This window comes from Typopeltis vanoorti, chromosome 14, assembly GCF_054136105.1.
Source record: "Typopeltis vanoorti isolate ZY-2024b chromosome 14, IOZ_Tvanoo_1.0, whole genome shotgun sequence".
NCBI classification, from domain to species: Eukaryota; Metazoa; Arthropoda; class Arachnida; order Uropygi; family Thelyphonidae; genus Typopeltis; species Typopeltis vanoorti.
Genome location: NC_143562.1, coordinates 112,299,259 through 112,318,412, shown reverse-complemented (window position 1 = coordinate 112,318,412; position 19,154 = coordinate 112,299,259). Strand labels below are relative to the sequence as shown.

Genomic DNA, 19,154 nt, shown 5'->3' with positions numbered 1-19,154 from the left:
GTATTTACGTTGACATACTTTTCTGACACGCACCTGGTCCTACTTTTTTTGCATTTCATAAATAGATGTACCAGTTATAGATTTCTTCACCCGCTGCTCGTTCCTTCTCTTCTGAGATTGCTGTGATGAAGTCTGTAACGCCATTTCTCTTGATAGTTTGGCCTCTATATTCCCCGAGCCCACTAGAAAAAGTTGTTACTAGAGCTCAGTATCAGGTCTCACTTGAAGGCTCAAAAGTGCGATACTTTACGCAGCAAGTGAAGAGGTAAGAAATCTTTCGCTTGCCCCTGCTGATAGGTGATGGATTCCTTTGGTATCGACCCAGCACACTTTACTAGCGAACTTTGGCTTGTATCTGAGGAATGCATGTAAACACGCCTTGATGGTAACGTAAACACACTTAAAGTTATCTACAAGAATGATTACAAAACACACATTTCATTTCTTGTATTTCGTAGTTTCTAAACTGTCAAATGAACTTCCCCATATTCTGCTACGAAATGGATATACGGACAGACAGGCATAGAAACAGTCTGAAAAAGAAATACATAAAGAGATTTAAACAAGTATACTGGAAAGGTGTGAGGAAGAAATTAAACTAAAGAGAAAAGAAACCTTAGAAAAGAGAAACAACAACAGTTAATCTTCAGCTGAAAAGATATGGAGAACGGGAGAGAGGGGAAAGGCTTACGTGTATTTTTCATAATTGAATTCAATACATCTACGTGTTTTTCCTCCTTTCATCTGAAATTAATTAAGCATGTTATTCAGCAGTGGGTTATACAGTAAACCAGCTGTTTACTGATATTCACATTAAAACAACCAAGGCGGCTTTGCGGGAGAGTTGATATCTACTGAATTCTAATAAAATTTTAAATAATGGAGGAAGCACGAATTAGTAAGACGTGTGTGTACGGCAGAGTTGGATTGATGCAAACTCAGAGACACACGCCATTTAGTTTACGAACCAGATGACTGCTGTTGTTAATTCCGTTACCTCGTCACGCGAGGATAAAAACAAACTTTGTGTCCTTGTTCTAACTGAAAAATCCTTCATAGAGGCAGCACAGTCACCCTGAGATTTTTTTTTTAATTATTATTATTTAAGTGAAAGAAAGTAGGTTGATAAGTGGCTTTCCTCTTTGTTGAGAAGAGAAAAGAAAGGAATATTCTGTTTACTTTTCCCTTTAATAATTACTACTCTTTCACGAAGTTTTTGTTATGTGAGGTTCAGTGATCCAAGTTTCTTAGGGTGAATGCATGAGAACAGAAAAATATCTTTGTAATATGTGATGTGACCCTGTTCATGAAAAATAATAAATATGCGTTATAAAGAACTAATATCACTTCAAATAGAATATATTGATATTTAATGCTCGTCCCCCTTTCGAAATAGGAACTCTGTAGTTCAGGATGTCCTTTGGATGGAAAGATTAGATTCGAATTCCGTCTAGGAAGCGAAGAGCCCCTTTGTAAGACTTTTCAACTGAAGGTGAGTTAGCAGATTTGTTATGGTGGCGAAGGGTGAATTTTCCCTTTGAGAAACTCGGATTTTTCATACCTCACAAGCGACAAACTAGCCAGAAGTCATTATTAGGTATCATACACTGGCCTCGTAGTCTATTCGCCATGATTTCCGTTAGAAATGGAGAATTTATCTTTTTTTATAGCATACCTTGTACCAATGGCGTAGCTAGATCTGTTATCGCCCAGGGCGGTCCCTGAGTTTGCCGCCCCTCTCAATACAACTCAAAAATACTACAAAAAGTCAAAACAACGTATAGGGAAATAAATTAAAACATTATGTTTATTTTTTGAAGTAAAACTTTAATTTCAACATTCTAAAATGTTATTTTTCTTGCTTTTCTGTTAGCAAAATCGTCGATGATATTGACGAAGTCTATTTCATAGTAATGGAGGTAATTCTTAATCAAATATTATTTAGAAAAACTCCTTTCACAACTAGCAACACTTACAGCAATTGTGAGTAAAATTCTCAGTAGTATTACAATATTTGGAAATGAGTTCTCGAAACTGTATTTTAGAATTAACTGCGAAAGCTCAAAAAGGTTCAAAGTGCCTCCCGGGGAGGTTCGCCCCTTCCGCACCCCCCCCCCCCCTAGCTACGCCACTGCCTTGTATCTAATAATTAACGAGTAGTTTAATATAATTTGATCAATCACTACACTGTGCGTGTGTGCGGGCACGCGAGTGGGGACAGGGTACTGCAGTTATCATGTCTATTTCTCAATTTACAACTTCACTTCGGCTTTTTATTTCACGGACAGTCGTCAAGATTTCCTCCCTCAGTGTAGTATTGTGTCACTTAATTTAGTGAGTGACACAATACTTTCGGACTAAGGTTAAATCAAAACTTTCTCTTTTACAGTTGCTCTGAATACTTGCCATTCCTCTTTTTGTGACGTCAATGCATCAGTCTATTTTACATTTAAGAGTACTTTGTAATAAACAATGGCTGCCATTATTAGCAAAGCACTTATTTTCCCATCTCAAAGATGGTTATTACCTACTCCAACTAATTCAGTTGATTTATCAAACATCCTTCACTAATTACAGAAAGCAACGTCTGGAACAAAGTACAATTCAGTTTATAAATCCTCAGATGTAAACTTCTATTGTTCTGAAGCGCACATGAAAGAAGCCGAGAAGGATGTTCTTCATTTGCGTAATGCCAACTCCTCTGAGCCCTTTCATGTACTGAACATGGAATTTTTGTTCATGTTTGCCTCTAGCGAGGAGCGTAGTTCGAAACTTTGAGGCCACTCAAAACGTTTGAGTTATATATCTTTGAATTTGGAGTTTTGGTGCGGACATGAGGAATAGTCCGTGATTAATGCAAGTAGGAAACAAGAACAGAATACTGTAATACAAATTTAAATAAAAGGTTTGTCATTATTACGATGGATTTTTCTGGGCGTACAAAAATATTCCACTGAAGAAATAATCTTTTAAGAAATTTTAAATTAATTATCATTTATGTTTTCAGTTACAAAATAAAAGAATGAATGACCTGACAGAATACGTCGCTTTTGTAGTAAGCAAAAAATCTTTCTTTCAATATTATAAATAAAGTGTGCTGAACTGCTTCGTTTTTCTCGCCATGTGAGTTTCCTTGTAGCGACCGCATCATAAAGTATCATCCGTTCTACTTTTCAACGTCTTTCGCTGTCGGGATCGCCATTCATAAAAATTTCAATGGCCTCATTGATCAAATTCAGGTCGTTGGAATTTCGTTCTAAATTTGGTTGTGCAGGAATTTCTTCCACACTGTGTTACTCGTTAGCTGTCCAGCAACTTTTCGTTGCTCATTTCTTGGTTATGTGAAGTAAACAATAAAGATACTTTGATCATCTGGGGATCAGAAAATGTCCTTAGCTGTTTCACGTGTACCGGCTAATACTTAATGTAGACGGTCATTCCTTTAACATTGTAGCATAAAAATAACGAAATAGGGTAATCGTCGAACACAAGACGATGTGAATGTAGAAATTTCTGACTCAACACAAAAATTTGTTTTAATTTTTAAGGGTGCAGCTCGGATACTTGTGAACGTGTTTAATACTGTTTACGGGTGCTAGCTCTCTCTTGCTAAGAAGTCCAATCATATGTTTGTGCATTCAGAAATATTAAAAACTTGGATTTATGTTTAAATGTCTAAGGTTCGAAATATGATTTTTACGGGTTCTAAGATTTTCATTCTATCTCACCGTGTAGTGAATGAATGTTTGTTTGAAAAGAAATCCGGAGACGAGACGTTTGTTGTCTGTCTTATTGTCTTATAAGACGGACAGCTTTTGTAAAGAGGTGGTTTTTTTTTATATTTAATTCTCGTCGTTAATATTCTGGCTCATTACAGAATACATCATTTTGGTTGTCTGAATAGTTCTTTCAACACGTGCGATAGCACATGTTGAAAGAACTATAATGTTTAGTCATTGGTGCTCTGTGTTTGATATTCTCTCGATTTTTTAGTCAGGCGTGTTACAGTCGCACCACTGCCGATAAACTCTGCAATATTTTATAAGTGGACCACGTATAAGCTTAACAGAGTGAAATAAAGATTCTAATTTGATAAAGAGAGCGAAAAATATTGTGGTGATATACATTGAGTTTACGGATAATTTGACTTTAGTAATGTTAAAATGGGCGGAGAAACAGAATAATATATCTTACAAATTTCTTCGTTCTTAATTGTGAGATGAATGTTTGTTTGAAAAGAAATCCTGAGACGAGACGTTTGTTGTCTGTCTTATTATCTTATAAGACGGACAGCTTTTGTAAAGAGGTGTTTTTTTTTATATTTAATTCTCGTCGTTAATAAAAGCGAGAACAATCTCCAAGAATTAGAAATCTTGACTAATTTCCGACATTTATAATGGAGCGAATTCACAGGAACATTTATCTGAAAACGAAATATCTTAGATAGATTTTTCATTCTCAGATCAGATTAGCGTTGAATGTTCAGATAGTTTAAGCGGGTACGTTAATTACTTGGCCAACTAGGCTGGCAGGCCTGGTCGGAGAAGTGTTTAACGTATCCACCCGCCAACTAATAGGCTGCGGGTTTGAATCTGCCATAGGCATGGTTGTTTGTGATCATTTTTAGGTGAGAGATGAATTTCATCACCTGGTGTGAGACCACTAACCTTTAATTATTAGAGGCCTGAAGTAGCGCATAAATTTCCACGTGTGGTATCGATAGCAGAGTTTCCGAACAATCTACCCCTTTGCTTACCCGCTGCAGTAATGTATAATGAATTTATAAGTTTTTATGAGTTCAAGTGCGCTTCACGTATTCCTAGATAAAACTTAATAACATCCATAAATGCATGAGATTTATCTGAAAGCGAAAGTTGAAGGAACACTTGAATTTCCTTGAACTTGGACTACCAAGTTTTCTGACGACTCACCAAAGTTTTCTGTGTAGAAGAAATCCATCCTTGGATACAATGGCATTAATATACATAAATTGCAGTACTAGCACGTCTTGTGTTGATTATTTCACTCGAGTTCAGAACCTCGGGAGCTATATTCATATGATCATTCTCCTGCTCCCTCACGTCTATAATGCCCGCATCCAAATTCACCGGAGTCCCCCCCCCCCTCAAACTGTCTAGTTTCTCTGGCTGCACTTCCGCACTATCACTGAACAATACCCCTTTCAAGACACCCAACTGCGAATCCATTGAAATGCAAACCATCCGCCTTATGTAAGCCCTTCGAAGGCATTTGTTGTTTCACTAATATGTTCGCTGTTTGCAGCGAACGCTTGGTCAAATACAGCGCATATTAATTCGGTGTGATATTTTATGCATGCCGTCCCTGTTATATCCGTGAAGAACATATTAATAGGGTAATGTTTCTGTCTCACTTGAGTCGGGACTATATTTAGATTTTCTCCAGCCCTGGATTTCGTCTCAGACGGAGGTTGTAGTTTTTTTTTTTCCCATCTCACAAAAGAGGTAAACCAACCAGGAACCCATTTAGACGTAATATACTGAACTGCAGATGTATTTTTCTTCTTCAAGTGACAAGACTTAATTGCTTTTTTTGTTGCTGTCGTTCAGTTCATACTTGCACTGTATGGAATGTGTACCAGTATTCTACACGTTATTTCTAGAGATAGTGATTGTTTTATAATTAATGCTGCTCTTTTCATCACTTAAATTTATGTACTTAGTTTGGTGTTATAATGACAAAAGTTTTATATTGAAAAATCTGTTTGCTTATCTCTCTATCGCACAGAGCAATATACGAATGAAGTGTTACAACAAATGAAGTTCCTAACAGTTTTAAGATAATAACCTGTTCTAGATAACTGTGTTCTCTAGGTCAAAGGATGCTTAAACCTATTCATCTAACTTAAAAGACAAGAACCACTCTAGCTCAGTCGGTATAGACGAAACCCTTTGGGTGGAAAAACCTGGGTTCGATTCCTGTCTATGCCACAAGGAACTTTTATCTGTCTCCTTCTACTAAATCTGAGTTAACCGGTTTCATACGTAGGCATGGGTTTTTTTTTTCACCCGGAAACTCGGGATTTTCGTCCTTTAGAACATGCAAACCGGCCCAGTGAACACACTCGTACATACTTAATTCCTCACTAGGAAGGCACAACCAGTCTTAAGGGACAGTAGAGGAAAACGGGGGGAATCCCATACGAATAAATAAAAAAAACTTAAAAGACAATATTGCAATTGATGTTTCCTGTATAAGTAAAATACAAAATAACCGTAAAAAAACATTTAAAAAAAACCGAGTGTTCCTACATGTTGCGTGAATGTTAAATATTAAAGCAACAAACCTGAAATGTCCTGTGATCTTAAACTATCTCAGAAGGGTGGCGGAATAGACATCTGTGGTGTATATACATTAACAAATGTATGTCATTATTTGCGAACTTTTAACTATAACAATAAACATTCATATATACCGATAACGTGTGCAGTTAATTTTTATCGGCGTGTTACCGCCATGTTGTTTATCGAGATCTGAAGTGTCACTGAAGTTCATGTAATCTCCAAACAACGGCATCTATCAGAATCTGGAAACCAAGAACTACGAGTATGTGTACTTGGTTTCCAGATTCTGAAATATTTCTAAATTTAAGCGTCTAACCGTTTCCGCAGTAGGACCTTCCGTTTGTAAAGCTGTGGCTAACAGTTACAACACTCGACTTTTTAAAATATTGATAGTCGGGTGAAAGGGAATTAAAAGATACCCTAGAAGTGAGAAACATCAATAACGATCGGGAAAAGATTGACGAAGGATTATATATGTTTTTATTTTCCTAATTTAAACATTCAAATATTTTGCCGCCTTTGAACAGTATATTGCGAGTCAAGGCGCTTTTGTGTTATGTTTCTACGAGTAATAAGAAATCCTCTCTCATTTTGGCAGCATTAATATATTGCCTAATTGAAGAAGGAAGGCTTCATTTATTTATCGTACGATGATACAACGGCCGGGATGCCAACACGGGTATTCGCCACCACCTTACGAAATCAATATACTGTATTACTATTGGTTGTAATGCATTTTTTGTCTAAAACTTACTTGTGTTCTAGTGGCCAATTTGCCTTGTTGGGGGATGAAAAACTCGAGTTTCCGGAAGAGAAAACCTTTCCGCCTTCATATGAAGCTGGATATCTCACCTTCAGTTGAAAAGCTCCAATAAAGATTCTTCGCGTCTTAGACGGGCTTCAGATCTAGATCTTTCCAACCAAGGCTTCGTACACTAATAGTTTGGTCTCCCAGCAAAAGTTAAGATCAAGCCTTAAAATATTTGTACAAATACATGAAATGGGATTATTTTTAATGAGAACTCTACGTATGAGGGATTGTAAACCTGTAGCACCCCAGAAACTTTGGTGGACAAGGCAGGGTAATCAGAGAATTACGATGCTACATAGTACTTCGAGTCGCCTTAGACCTATTGTAAGGTGCTGTTTCACATTGAGCAATGAAAATCATCTCACTGTAAGGCATTTAGAAACATTCAACCGCACATTGGGATTCGAATGTATTGCAAGTAGGCTAGGAACAACTCTTTGCACTCCAAATTAGATGGAAAATTATTTATTAGTCCTGTGACTTGAGACATCGTTGCGTTCATTCTTCTAAAATGTCCATATCTAATTAAATTTATAGAAAACAAACCAAAACCATAAATGGAAAAAGAGTTCTACACTGAATTTATAAAAAAAGTATTCATGTCAACATTTTTGCATTCAATTCCCACAGTAAAGTATTCCGCTTCTGATATTAACACAGCGTAATCTATTGAATCAGCTGTCTTTCGATTACGCTAGTTTTACTCTGCCACACTCACTTCCAATAACCGTACACTAATTTCGATCTCAATTTTTATTATTAATTTTTTAATAATGTGAATGCAGTCCCACTATCACCAAAGCAATAAACCTATCACACATTAGTACTGTGATGAAGGTATGGTTAGATAATATGTAAACCGTGCTCTAGAGGCAAACATGGAACTTTTTCAAGCCATCTCAAACACTTTTAGTAAACAGAGCTGGGTGGAAACGAAAATCATCTACCTAAAGACGGACATTCATTGAACTATTCGATTAAAAGCAAATTCTGTCAACTTGGCTAGCCAGATAATCTTCGATTTAACTTAAATAATTACTAAATATTTCTATAATTAATTTTTTATGAAAATCTGGATATAACTGTTTTTAAGTGTTTTTAAAGTGCTCTGGATCACTGAATCCATTTTATTTATTTTTATTTTTTAATTTATATACAGCCAAAAGAGCTTTGACAACGATGTGGAGGCCCGTGTGAGACAGTAAATAATACACTTTCCATATGTGAGTCACATCTATGCTCAAGAAGGTAATTCATAATGCGCCACTTGAAAAATACAGGAGATTGTATTTCATTCATTAAGTATTGCGTGCAGGAATGTCAAAAAGAGGAGATGAATTGGCTGTCAAAATAATAAATTTTCCTGTTTACAAAGCAGTTCTTTGCAAGGATTCTGTAACTGCGTGTTGTCATCAATAAGCAAGAAGGAATTTTAATCAATAATGAATTGTTTGTTGACTTTTTTTATCCATTTGTGAAGGACCGCATTGCACAATAATATTAAAATTCAAGCACACTCTTCATCAAAGTGTCTCAAATGTGCTTGGAGCGGATGCAACAAGAAAATACTCGGTATTTTAAAGTGGCTCTCATTAATAAAGAAAACAATGGGAATGCTATTACGAATTACATTCTCCTTGTCAAGACATCGACCAATTACCAATTCAGGGAGAGGCAGCATGCGGAGAAAAGAAAGAGAGAACCAGGACCTTCGCCAGGAAGCCGAACAGTGGAGGAATTAGCATTAATCAGACCGTGATATCAAAAGAATATCCTGGCATTGTGCAACCCATGCGTGCGTCCTCATTAATCCATACAATCAAGCATCGCTTTCGGTGTGTGCCGCGTGCACTATATCTGCCACCCAGCACTTCAGATATGGTACTTTTCTTTTTTGACCTTAAGATCGAACAATAAGAAATATCGTGGGTTTCTTAATATGTACTTATTTTTCACGCAGAAAGGCTGTGACTAATCGTAACACCACAAATATGAAATCAACGACTAAGCGAACAAAAGGCTATGGAAGAATACGAGCATTCGGAAAACAATTAAGATTAATCTCTCATCTGCACGCTTAGGTTTTCCTGTCAATATTTTTATTTTATTTTATTTAAGAAAGAATAAGGCTTGTTCTTAAATTTTTCTCAAAGCGAACCCTAATTATCTTATCATTATTGAGAAACAAAGACTATCTTTCTCGCAATTACAGTCTTGAATGTAATAATGATGTTTTTATATTTTAAGCTAATAGTATCCAACACTAAATATGAGGCTAATCTTCTTGAATATGAAGTAGAGTGATGTGGGCAGATATGAGAATGGAGCACCGGATATGACTTATTTGTGCCTATGATCTCACAGCAGATTCTACTAAGGTAGAAGTGGAGGAACTTTTTGAGGCTTTAGAGAAAGCAACTGACACAATGAAAAAGGAAACGTTGGTCCTTGTGGGGATCTAAATAGCAGAGTACGAAATGATTGTCAGACATACAGAAGTATTTTGGGAAAATTTTGGAGAAAAGAGCAAAGCTAATAATAATGGCAAATATCTGTTGGATTTCTGCTCATCATATGGACTGGTTATTACTAACACCATGTTCCAACATACAAATGTGCACAAATTCACATGGAGAGAAGAGGCAAGGGATGAGAAAAGTCTCATTGACTATGTTATTGTTGATAGTGATGTTTTCTCCATGGTGCAGGACACCAGAGTGTACAGAGGATTTGAAATTGGAAGTGATCACTATTTAGTCTTGAGCAGGATAAAATTGAATTTCATATTGAAAAGAATAACATGTAAGAAAGTTTTAAAGCGAATAAAAGTTGAGCAGCTCTCAGATGTGAACTGTAGACTAAAATACACAAAGATTATTGAAGAAAAAATGAAAGGGTTTGAGAAAAGGATTCAAACCTTGGAGATTCAGTGCCTAGCTCTGAAGAAAATATTGATTGATTCAGCCAGAGAGGCATCTGGTGAGGTTATCTGCAAGGATAGAAAAATCAGAACTCCATGGTGGACATAGAAAGTTAAAGAAGCAGTGAAGGAAAAGAAGAAAGCATATCAAAAGTTCCTGGCAAATAAATCAGATTGTGCTCTTAAAGAATAAGACAAATGTAAGAAAGTTAAACACTGTGCAAAACTAGCTAAACAAAAGTCATGGGAGGACTTTGGCAAGAACATAGAAAATAAATATCAAGAAGGTGGCAAAATATTCTGGAGGCTGTAGAAGAAGCTCAGAAATGGAGGAAAGCGTTCTGTAAAAGGAATTAGAGATGATAAAGGTGCCATGAAAACGGGAGAAAAAGATATCCTTGATGTATGGAGTAATTACTTGAAAAATTACTAAATGAAACAATCAGTGACAGCACAGTGGTAAAATATACTGACAAGGTATGCAATCACAATCAGGAATGCATATACATACTGAAGTAGAAAAAGCCATCAAAAGTGCTATGTGGAAAGACACTTGGAGTAGATGATATTCGACCAGAAATGCTCAAGTATTGAGGTATAAAAGTCTTACAGTGACTGCACTGCATAGTTCAGAGGGCCTGGACAGAGGGACGAATTCCAGATGATTAGAGTGGAGCTCTTATAGTACCCACGCACAAAAAAGGAAATGAAACTGAATGCGAGAATTACAGAGGTATTTCCCTACTGAGTGTTCCTGGTAAGATATGCAAGTATACTTGGAAAAACGATTGAGAAAGATTGTGGAAAGGGAAGCTTGATGAAGAACAATCTGGATTCAGGCAAAATGAGGCTGTCAGGATCAGATTTTCACTTTACGACAGATAGTTGAGAAATCATGGGAATTTAAAAAAGAATATCTGTATTTATGTTTAGTAGATCTGGAAAAGGCATATGACAAGGTGCCAAGGGAGAAGCTATTCAAAACGCTACAGTTGTATGGTGTCAATGGGGCATTATATCAAGCAATACTTAGTCTTTATTTGAGTTGTAAGTCAGCAGTTAGAATTGAAGGAAGTACAGGAAGATGGTTTGATTTTAAATCTTTTGTCAGACAAGGATGTTCATTATCCCCTCTGTTATTCATTATCTATATGGATCGTTTTTGAAGGAAAGTAGTATTAAACCTGATATCAAAATTGGATATGTTAATCTCAGCTCTTTACTTTATGCAGATGATGTTACACTTTTAAATAAATCCAGTACACGTCTGCGAGATTCCCTGATTAAGCTGAATAACTGTTGTAATATATTTGGTATGAAAATCAGCAATAACAAGACAAAGACAATGAAAATAGGCAGAAACATTGAAAATATAAACTGCATCGTAAATGGAGAAGCTATAGAACAAGTAAAACATTTCAGCTACTTAGATACAATTTTTAGTGAAGATGGTAATTAAATATGGAAATCGACAACGGAATCAACAAAGCTGGTATGGTAGGAATCAACTGAATAGATTCATATGGAATAAGAGAGAGAGAAATTCCTCAAAACAAATGAGTTGAAAACCTAAATGAGTTGTATACAAGACAGTGTACAAACCGATTTTAATTTATGGATCTGAGAGCTGTCATAGAAATAAAACACTTGACCAAAGTCTAGAGACCACAGATATGAGAATCCTGAGAAAGATTAGGGGTGTGAACAGATGGCAATATCATATTAAAAACCAAAATATTAGGAAAGATCTTGGCATTGTTAGCATCCAGGAATGCATTAGCAGAGCTAATCTCAGGTGGTATGGTCACTTAAACTGAATGGGAGAGGAAAGATTAGCAAAACAAGTGGTCTCTGCCAGGTTGATAGGAAGAAGACCCCCGAGGAAAATCAAGATATAGGTGAATTGATACATTAAAAAGTGCCTTAGAAGACACAAATATAAGATCTGATAAGGTTATAGTCTTGACAGGAAACAGACTGATTTGAAGGAAAATTGTTGATAGGAAGTTAGTAATGATGTAAGTTCTTCATATAGTACGATCATAATATCCTGTACATCCCTTGAGGACACATGTCAGGAATTTGATTATTATATTTTAAGTGACAGTGCGAATCTCACGGTTTAACTAAAAGGAGTTAAACCGTGAGATTCGCAAACTCGAGTAGCACAACACATCGCTTTGTTTATTTTACTGGTCTGGTTCACCGAGGGGGTAGGGTACGTCCTCTACAACCAAGAGGCTGTGGGTTGAATCCCACGTCGCATGGATATTTGTGAAGGTTTTTAGGTAGTAAAAGATGTTTTCTCTGTGTGAGACCACCATTCACTTATTGAAAGTCTGATGTGGCTTTAGACGTTCCATGTTGTCTCTAGGGTATGGTTTCAGGTTTACATAGTCCGCCCACGGTATTAATATACCACAGGTTTCAGCTTTTTCTTGAGTAGAGTTCATATAAAATAAGCTATATGAATGTGTGTGTAAGTAAAAATTTGCGATGCTTGCAGACCCTGAAGGCTCACAGCCTGTCCAGATTGCCTTTGGTCACCACATTTTCAGTCAAAATATCTAAAATTATAAATGTATGCACCCCTCGATTAACGATCAAAGCTAGGTAACGAGACGATTTACGCACTACAAGGATGCAAAGAACTAACCGGAGTTTCCGACCCAATATCGCATACTCACTTTTACGTGATGCATCCTGTTATTAATCATCCATCCAGTACAGATGGAATCAATTACAGATGACTTATGATGGCACGATATAATTAAATGCTATCCCTCTGAGTTGTCACCGGGTGAAATAAGCTCTTTTTCGTCGGTGAATCAGAGCAAACAGCAAAAAGTCAGCTACTGGAACAACCGAAAATGCAACAGATTGAAGTGAGTTAGCATCATCGCAAGAAGCATGGAAAAGAGGGGGAGCACTAACTGATAATTTACTGATAAATACTATGTTGACATAATTACAGCCGTTCTGGTCGGCCAATCGAATAAAGTCTCTGCTTTCAAACCAACGGGTTATGAGTTCTGTTCCCATTGTGTGATTGGGGTTTATGAATGTCTTTAAATAACGAAAGAATTTCCTTCTCTGTGAGATAAGACCACACGCCTGCTTATTGGAGGTCGGAAGTGACTTCAAAAAAAGTTTTGAATCTAGAGTAGGTTTCCCGTGATTCTAATGTGCCATACTGTACGTTAACAATCTTTCACTGATAGGGTTCAAATAAAAAGGTGGTATTTTTGTATCGATAACCTGATACTCCCTTTTTAAACACACACACATGCAATTCTACTCGATAACTTTGCTTTCTAGTGGCAGATGAATTTCATTCCTTGGTATGAGCTAAGTTTGTTTAGATTCGGTTACGAGCCCAGCAAGTAAGGGCACGAGATGAGTGTCTCTTCATTGTGCTCTCCTGGCCAGTCCGCGTCATTTGTGGGATGAAGAAAAAAAAAACCTTTTCACTTCGTAGAAGAACATTATCACTTTCAGATAAAAAAGCTTTATGAAGCCTCCTGTCTTTCTCTTCCTCCTAGACAGGATTAGAAATTAGGTCTTGCAACTTTCACGACGTCCTCACGACTGTGACACAGCACACACACACACACACACACACACACACACACACACACACACACACACACACACACACACACACACACACACACACACTCTCTCTCTCTCTCTCTCTCTCTCGGTATGATGCGACACCACTACTCTGCATATTGGAGACGACCTGAAATGGATTAAGAATGTCATGTTTGAACTCTACAACAGGGTTCATGGAATACGATAATCCTTCTCCTCACCTGTCAGCTGAACATTCGACCAATTACTTAACCAGAGAATCCCTACACGTTGTATATTCACCTCACGACTAAATAAATAATGGAATGAGGTGATATACGATTTTTCCTTCCGGAAACTGAATTTTCTCCTCGCTAAACAGAAGCGTATAGAGAAAACAAGCATACTACACTTGACTCAAGATCTTAGATAAATATTCAACAGCAATAGATTGAATCTGCCGGATACCTGAAAATTATCCCCTTCTCAGACGTGCATGCTACTTGATTGTGTAAATACCGTTGCTGGTTCTCAATCTCTGAGAGAATTAGCCTAATTAGCAGAGAGCATTAGATGAATCTGAAGGCTAAAATCGTGACTTGCTCGGTTAATGCAGCCACCTGTTCTTTGTTTAATGCAAGAAAAAGGCATAAAGAAATCCTATCTAAAAAAGAAAAACATTTTTCTTGGCTTGGCGGGTTGCCAGTGTCAACATTGACAGTAATCTAGAGGCACTAAAGTGCTGAGATTCAAATTAAGTAGCTTTCGAGCACGTTTGTTCAGTAAGTTTAATCACCGCGAAATTCATATCTCGTTAATTTTTACTGAATATTTTCGGTTTTTGATTTTTTTTTTAACTGTCTTGCTTTAAAGTTTTATTTCAATTCTTTCTTTTTAACATACCGTGAAGTACTATATTAAACTAGGATTTGCCAGGTGTATTTTTGAGAAATTGGTATAATAAAATCGAATACATTTGCTCATCATTCATGTCACCATCTTTTAGCGGTGATGACGCATGGAGTTAAAGCTGTTAGAAATACTAACTGCGTTTTCTTCACAACCGAATAGAGATTCCAAAACTGCATATTTTACCGTTTTAAAAGAGTTGGGGAAGTTCAGTTATATTAACAAAGCACACACACACACACACACACACACACACACACACACACACACACACACACACACACACACACACACACACACACACACACACACACACACACACACACACACACACACACACACACACTAACACACAATCTTGAATGGAACAAAGTTTGGAAACCTTTCACATTAATGATTTCCGACGAGTACTGCTTGTCTTGGAAAATATAAACGAAGTTACTTTATTGTAAACAACTGTAGTGTCTTATCAAATTTAATAAGTATATCGACACACAGTTTAAGAGCAATATTACTTAAAGAAATTAGAACTCTCTGCAATTCCAATCTGATAGGGCTTTAAGAAGGAATGCGTGTGATTTAAGGAATACATGTGACATAAGTATGTGACTATCGAATACGACAGAATGCCAATATGCATTTTAGAATTTAAAATTTGAGGAATGTAATAACCCAAATATAAAATTCGACAAAATAACCCACACAGGTATATTTTTCGTTATTCCTGGATCTATACTACTGTGCTAGTGGTAGAAAGCATATTTATTTATGCGCTCTGAACCAGTAGCAACAGTATGATGATGAAATAAACCAATATGATTCCGCACCGATTTATCACTACGGACGTTGCATTACTGAAACGTGTGTCTACCATGATCGAATTCAAACCAATAACTGAATTAAGTACTTAGTTGTTGTTGTTTAATCTTTCCGCATGAATAACAGATAATAACATACTATCTATTCATCATTTTGAGAGTTGCGAGGAATATGCGGAATTCCTTCCCTAAGCACGCCACCGATCTGAGAATGCACACATGGTTGGTTTCAACCGTATAAGTTAAAATAAAAGCATGTCCATTATTCAATATATATATATACTCAGTATGCGCTCATACCGAGGAAACTCGGGAATGAATTTTGCTTAAATCCAGCGTCAAATTCAAATGCTTTAATTCCGGAGTAACTGAGGTAGTCATGTTAAATATTCCCATCAATACGCTCTGCTTCTAACTCGAAACGTTACGAGTATTATTTTCTTGTCAGAGGAGAATATTTATGCTGCGTTTTTATTGCGTACTTCCTGTCACCTTTCATTATCCTCTCCATCATCTCAACACGAACCCGGACATCCCACCCTGTCAGCTGAGACAATTACTCTTACCTTCCAATAACGTCGTGATGTCCGTCAGCATGTAAAGCCGCTTGCGAACCACACGAGAGCGGAGGCCGAAGGAGCAGCCTCTTGTCGAGCCGAGTTGATCGATCGATCCGTGGCAAGGTACACTAGCTTAGAAGGTGCTTTCTTCGGCGAGCCATTTCAAGATCACTTCGGTCACTGTCCATCAGCACTGAAAGGTGAGAGATGCTTGTCATCACGGAGGTCAAGCCACACTGACCTACCCCTTGGGAAATGAATACGGTCAGTTCAAAGTATTGCACTCGGATATTTAATACGGTGTCGGCAATGATAACGGGAACGATGCCGTAGCCAACGAGTGGCTAAAGCGTGCTGCACTAGAGCAGCGCCTCCTGACGGATATGGCGAGGACTATTGTTATCTAGCGCAAATGACAGCTGGATGAAGAAAGCAGTGGTTTTCCGTTATCGAAAGAAGACTTCCTTTGAGAAGAATGAGAGGTTTTGGGTATATCTGGTCGTTCCACACATAGCTATAAATGGAACACGCCTTCTAATCTTCCGCGCGTGTGAAGAAGGCCATGTCCAGTAAATAATGTAAATATAACGACCTAATCTTGTACTAACTATCACGATATTTTAGTTGCTTGTTTACGGTCATTCACTTAGCGAAATTTTGTTCCCCGTGTACATGCTTCAAACATCGAATCAGAGGAAAAAGTGCGCAGATTTTTTTTATTGTTCTATTTTTTATTTTTCAGAAGTAGGAGAGATTAAAAATAGGCTCATCCGTGTGATCTCTGGCTTTTAATTAATAATGTAACACTTAGATTTTGTATGTCTCAAGAATGCAATGCATAAAATCAAAAGAATAACAAATTTTACATCACGAATTGCGTGCGAGGATTTCGACAGACAAATAAAAGCTTGAAAAACAAACAAAAAAAAAAAAAAAAAAAACGTGTATTTCATTTGTTATTCGTGTCCTGTCCGATTCCAGTTCTGAAATGCTCATAATATCGGATATTTTCCCTTTATGTATCAAGCTAATTGTGGCTTGTTACTACCAGGAACTGCTTGGCTTGGCTTGCTCATGCCGAGATAAATCGAATCTTCTTAATATGCTATGATGATCGGCCATAGCATATTACAAACATTAGGATGAAAAAAAGAAGAAAAAAGAAAAAAAGCCGCGGTTTAAACTTTATGCTAATCTCAAAATACATCAAAACACTTACGCTTAAGCCTTTCGTCCAAACTTCTCTCGTGCGATTTATCTCTTCCTGTGCTTTAATCGTCATTGATATCAATTCAAAGGAACTTTATTAAAATGAGGGGTCATAAATATCGATCGTAATTCTATAACGAGTGGATAAACGATGTTTACACTGCGAAAAGTATAAGTTTAAAGGTGATGGAGAGATCAGAGAATCAGCTATTTCGTAAGCTCTCGGGGAGTTGCCTTACTTCATTAAAGAACACGAACTCAGCTGCAGTGCGATTCTGAAATAATTTCAAAATGATACTGCAAGAAGTATTACTGTGAGATGTCACTAAATATAATATCACGAATGTCACGTTTTGCTGTTATGAAAAATCTCTTATGAAGAAGAGATTGAATTTTAGCATCTACCGAACTCCTTTTTTTTTTTTTTTCATCCGTCCACTCGCAAGTTATTCGAGTAATCCACTTCGATGGCTTATTGCAACAGGGCCGTTTTCAGGAACCGAAGCTAGCAAGGCGTGTCGAAATTTCATAGTGTATTTTTAACTGTTTTCAGACCTAACAAAATCTAATAAGATTCCAAATTTAAGATAAACACAAAAATTTTCCCACGTTGTTTAACTTTAATTTCATCCCGATCATTTTACTGGGGAAAAGGATTTTCACTGATCTTTTGCTGCCCTAATTGAACAAGTTTTGTTGAAAAATGACTCGAAATAATAATTATGCAGATGGAATTGAATGAAATGTAGCACTTAGGATCACTATTAAAAGTTTTTCCATTCGGTTTAATTGTACCTTTTTAATGGCGAAATTAGTCAAATATAAAATGATGTTTCTCTTACATAAGACAAAAAAAAAAAAAACCGCAAACAAAGAATTGTCGCTGTACTGTACGTGAATGGGAAAACGTAATTTTTACTACACAGAAAAATCTTTATATTTCCACGTAAAGTAGTATTGCGAGAATTTATTTCTCATCATCAGCAGCTGCTTATATATTCAAAGGATTATACACTTCAAGTGTATAATCTTATAAATATACAAAGTTAATTTGAGTGAGAACCAAATTTAGTATCTGATAAACATAAATGTTTCAAAGTCCACCACTTTATATAATTTTTAATTAAAAATGAGACTTGTAGAAGGGGGTGGGGGTAGTCCATGAACTTCCCTGAGACAGAAAAAGGTACATTTAGAAGGCTCGAAAAACAGTTTATTGTATTATCAAGTAAGATCAGTGAATAGTTGACTCAGCCGATCATAGGAAGGTTAAAATATTTATGGGATTTCTTAAGAAATTCCATGAGGCATTCAAGAACTAAAAGAAGAAGACCATATAAGAATCAAACACATATCATAACGTAAACGAAATAACTACAAATGCAAGGCCAAAATTGTAGTTTGCTGTAATGAAGTAGCAAGATCCATTTTGCTAATTCATTGGCAGTACATCTATGTAAGGCTTGCATTACTTAGCTGCGCACCAAGTAAATGCTACTTACATTCTGAATAATTCTTCTCAGTTTATCATTGTTTAGATATGTCCGCTCTAGACTGTTTATATATTTTGGAAATTGTGCGCTAAAATCCATTTAAATTGTTTATAATTGATAGTGACACGCTTATGTCATAGTCAGCATTCTATTTATGTGAAGGAATGTACGTATAGATCTAGCTTATAATTTGATATTGGTCATATTTCAGTAATTGCATGCTTCAGAAGCTTGCAGCATTAAATGCAAGCTTGTAATTTTTTTTATTGGTTTGACCATAGTGTGTAGATTAGGTTGTGTAGATTTATTTTGTAATCACCTCCTCATTTGCATATTCCTTGTTACGATAAATGTTATACCTTGCTTAGAGCAATATAAAGCACGCATAAAGTTCCTTGTTTCAATTTGCTTCAAATCATAGAACCTGAACAAGACATCTCATTCTTTTTTTTTTAATATTTATTAAAGTATTTACGGAGAAAGTGATTAACGGAGAAAGTGCAGCGGCGCAGCACAGGTTGGTTGTGGTAGACTGTGA

General features: G+C 36.6%; 1 protein-coding gene across 1 annotated transcript in view; it reads right to left on the bottom strand.

Annotated features, from left to right (window-relative positions):
• LOC150099841 (extracellular serine/threonine protein CG31145-like) overlaps positions 1-16,149 on the bottom strand; it is a 194,185-nt gene extending 178,036 nt beyond the window's left edge. Inside the window, exon 1 of the mRNA XM_090403502.1 lies at positions 15,921-16,149. The gene's annotated coding sequence lies outside the window, so the exon portion shown is untranslated. The remainder of the gene's footprint in view (positions 1-15,920) is intronic.
• Between the last annotated feature and the right edge of the window lie 3,005 nt (positions 16,150-19,154).